General features: G+C 39.3%; 1 non-coding gene across 1 annotated transcript; it reads left to right on the top strand.

Annotated features, from left to right (window-relative positions):
• The first annotated feature begins 2,199 nt into the window (after positions 1 to 2,199).
• On the top strand, positions 2,200 to 2,306 carry LOC141603330 (small nucleolar RNA R71). Its single transcript, XR_012525214.1, has one exon. It is a non-coding gene; the product is annotated as a small nucleolar RNA R71 (small nucleolar RNA).
• Positions 2,307 to 4,333: the final 2,027 nt, after the last annotated feature.

Raw genomic sequence — 4,333 nt, 5'->3', positions numbered from 1 at the left:
AGTGGTGGTTTAGAGAGGACTCCACCAAACTCTCATCCTTAGTGAGATTTCATGGGGGCATGTCCAAGGTGTTGTTGATGTTGCTCAACACCTTGAAAAAGTAGTCAAAAGCTTGTTCATTATCATAATAAAGATCTTCAATAGATCTTTGCCCTTGTTGTCCTTCATGTTGGTCTTTATCGATAGCATTACCAATGTAGGGATTAGAAATCCCTTCAAAATCATCGTCCCAAAGACCACAAACTTCAACTACTTGGTCACTAAAGATCTCTTGAGTTGATAGAGACAAATCTCCCACTTTCTTGTCTTGGCCAATGAGGCCATCCTCTTCATTGCTTGACTTTGGTGAGCTTTTCAAGCTCTCTTTGTTACAATTCACTTGCTCTTTGAATGGAGCATCATCAACTTTCTTCTTCCATTGGAATTCCGACTTCTTCCTATCATCTTTCCGGCTATAATGATCAACCATAAAACATGGTTCATGCAAACGGGGAGCTCTCATGGTCTTGTCAAGATTGAAAGTTATGCTCTCATCTCCCACTTCTAGAGTGAGCTCTCCATGCTTCACATCAATCACCGCACCCGCGGTGTGCAAGAGAGGTCTTCCTAGAATGATCGGAATATTGGAGTCTTCTTCCATGTCAACAATGACAAAGTCCACCGGGATGAAAAATTTCCCAACTCTTACGGGAACATCTTCCCATATCCTTAATGGTGTCTTCGTCGATCTATCGGCCATTTGGTGTGTGATATTGGTGCATTTGGAGTGTGATATTGGTGCATTTAAGCTCTCCCATCCCTAACCTTTTACTCACCGAGTACGGCATAACACTCACACTAGCCCCTAGATCACATAAGGCCTTGTTGATCGTGCTGTCGCCAATGGTACACGGTATTGGGAAGCTTCCCGGATTTTTGAGGTTTAGAGGTGAACTCCCTTGAAGTATTGCACTACTCACCTTAGTGAAGGCGATAGTCTCAAGCTTTCGGATCGACTTCTTCTTCGTGAGGATGTCTTTCATGTATTTTGCATAGGCCGGCACGTGATTGATTAATTCCGTGAAAGGAATCGAGACTTCTAAATTCTTCACAATCTCCATAAACTTTCCAAGTTGGTCATCAAATTTGGGCTTGGCTTGACGACTTGGAAAAGGAAGTCTAATCACAATGGGCTCCTTCTCCTTGGCCTTGTCATCATTTTTCTTTGAAACTTCTTCTTTTGATGGTTGTCCATCCTTGGAATTTTGCACGATTTCTTTTTTGTCACTAGCTTCCACAACTTCATCCTCAACTTGCTTCTTTGGTGCCTCATACCTTGTACCACTTCTCAAGTGAATGGCACTAACCGTTTCATGTCTTGGGGGATTACTTTGAGGTGGTAATTGCCCCTTTTGTCTTTGTGATTTTGAAGATGCTAGTTGAGTCAATTGGGTTTCCAACATTTTGGTGTGGGCTAGAATGTTGTTGATGGTGATTTCCTTTGCTTGACTATCTTTTTGCATTTGAGTGAAAAACTCTTGTTGATTCTTTTGCATTTGGAGGACCGCTTTTTGAACATCAAAACCTTGGTCATTTTGTTGATTGTATGGAGTTTGATTTTGGTAACCTTGGTTTTGGTTGTAAAAGGGTTTTTGATTTTGGTTTCTCATGGGAGGTGGAGTGTATGTTGGTTGAGGGTTTGAACATTTTGGCTTTTTTATGAGAGATTTGGGTGGAATTTGGTCTTCTCATTGTAATAGTTGGAATAAGGGGTACCACTTTTGTATGCTTGAAAAGCATTTACTTGTTCATTTGTTCCCCTACATTCACTTTTGTCATGTCCCAAAGTTCCACAATTCTCACATATCCCACTTGGGATTGATGAAGATGCCGTCATGGCATTAACATGATGCTTTGGTGATTTTGAGGCTTCTTCAAGTCTAGCCATAGATTTTTAAAACTTCAAATTGATGGTATCAATGTGAGCACTAAGATGAGCACCCAATTGAGTAATAGAGTCCACTTCATGCTTTCCTCCTCTAGTAGCCTTGCGAGGTCTACTATATTGTGAATTATGGACCGTCATTTCCTCAATTTTGTTCCAAGTTTGATTGTCATCAACTTCGGTGAACATTCCATTTGATCCCATGTTGAGAATGTTTCTTGAGTCTTCATAAAGACCGTTAGTTCCAAAATTGTTGTACCAAGAACCACTCGCTAAGTCCATGGTGAGGACATGAGCGGCAAATTCCCTTGAATAGCTCCCAAGCTTCATACAAAGATTTTTCATCTCTTTGCTTAAAGTCCGTAATTTGAGCTCTTAGCATGTTGGTCTTTTCCGGTGGATAGAACTTTTTTGTAGAAAGCTAGAGCCAATTTCTTCCAAGAATCAATTCCAAGAGTAGCCTTATCAAGGCCTTTCAACCATTGTTTCACGGTGCTAATTAGAGAAAAAGGAAATAAGACCCATCGAATTTGGTCTTGAGTTACACCGGTTTGAGATATCGCATCACAATAGTCACAAAAAGTCTCCATGTGAGAGTGAGGGTCTTCACTAGGCATCCCTCCAAATTGGATTCTTTCGACTAATTGGATAAATGCGGATTTGGCAATAAAATTTCCGGTTAAATGTTGTGGTATGGGAGTACCATTGGGTAGGTTCTCCTCGGTTAGTACGGAATGTGATGAAAATTTAGGCATTGTGGGTTGATTTTGTGTTGGATTTTGTGTTGGGTTCTCCTCACCTTCTCTTGCAAAAGGGTTGATGAACTCAATAGTGTTTGGTTGAATATCTACAACCTTACCAATACCTCTCAAAGTTCTCCTAGCAAGTCTTATATTGGTTGTCAAAGTCCTTTCAACTTCGTGATCAAAGGGTAACAAGTTACCTTTTGATCTTCTAGACATGCAAAATATCAAACAACTCGAAAACAATTAGAACAAACCTTGAGGAGTTTTACTTCCCCAAGGCAAAGAAAGACACAACTAATAACAATATAAGAAAATCTAAATCAAGTCAACACCGTCCCCGGCAACGGCGCCATTTTTGGTCGGACTATCGAGGAGGTTTAGTTTTCGGTACTTGTCGTTAGGAGCACCTAGACCAAAACACAATTTATAACTTCACAAACAACTCTACAATTAGTAAAGAGGCAAGTAAAGGTCGGATCCCAAGGGACGGGAATTGAGATGAGATTTTCTATTGCAATTAGTGGTGTCTAAGGGTGTCACAAATTGGGGTTTGAAGTAGAAGATCACTAAACTAAATAGCAATGAAAGTAAACAAACAAGATGAAATGAAAGGGATGTAAACAATTGATAAAAGGCACTAGGGTGTCATGAGGTCATAGGGGATTCATGGGCATTGATCATACAAACATATTCTCAAATTATAAACAAGCAATTATTGTTGTGTTGGATCGAGTTGGTTTATATCTTACAATCCTAGGAAAGTTTGGGTCCCGGAGCCGAATCGATTAGATTATAGAACAACTACAAGTCGACTTAATCTTCCCTACTCAACTATATGCATGGTCTAATGAGACTCCAGTTGGTTTATGTCTTACAAGTCTCATTGAAAAGATAGGTGATGGGTAAAAAATGCAAGGATTCATAGGCTCGCATTTCATCAAACATAACATGTGCATAAGTTGAGATCACAACAAGCAAGCAAATAAACTATGAAAACATATTAATTTAAGCATGAATCATCCCCCATGTTGGTTTCCCCTAATTACCCATTAACCCTAGCTAAGGAAACTACTCACTCATTATCATGTTGAACATGCTAGCAAGGTTGTCAATCATACCAACAAAGTGAAACATGATGAATAAATTAAGATAATTAACAATAATTAAAAAGGGATTAAGAGAATTATACCTACTAATGATTCCAATAATAAAGCAAAGAATAATAGAAGTACTTGATGATAGATTGGAAGGTTGTCAATCTCCCAATAATAACCCAAATAATCTTCAATTACCCAAAACAAAGGATGAATAAGAGAGAGATTAAGGAAATGAAACTTGTATTAAAACTTGATTAAATGTTGATTACAAGATTAAAGAGAGATTTGATTGATATTAACTACACTAGAGATTGCTAAGAAGAACATGCTCTTCTAATTAGCCTAATTAGGTATTTATAGTGGGGATTAGTTACATAGATTAGGGTTTACTAAGGGCTTAAATGACGATTAAGTCCTTGAGGAATCGCCGGTCTCTAGGGAGGCTCCGGTCTCCTTTTCGCCGGTCTTAGAAAAAAATGCGCATCCTTCCTTGAAGCTTGTAGAAGACGAAATAGCTGTTAGGGAAACCGGGCGTCCAGGGCACGGGACGGTTGGATTTGGGTGAT

The sequence above is a fragment of the Silene latifolia genome, chromosome 9 (genome assembly GCF_048544455.1).
Source record: "Silene latifolia isolate original U9 population chromosome 9, ASM4854445v1, whole genome shotgun sequence".
Classification (NCBI taxonomy): Eukaryota; Viridiplantae; Streptophyta; class Magnoliopsida; order Caryophyllales; family Caryophyllaceae; genus Silene; species Silene latifolia.
Note: the sequence above shows the minus strand (reverse complement) of the source record. Positions and strands in the feature narration are given on the sequence as shown.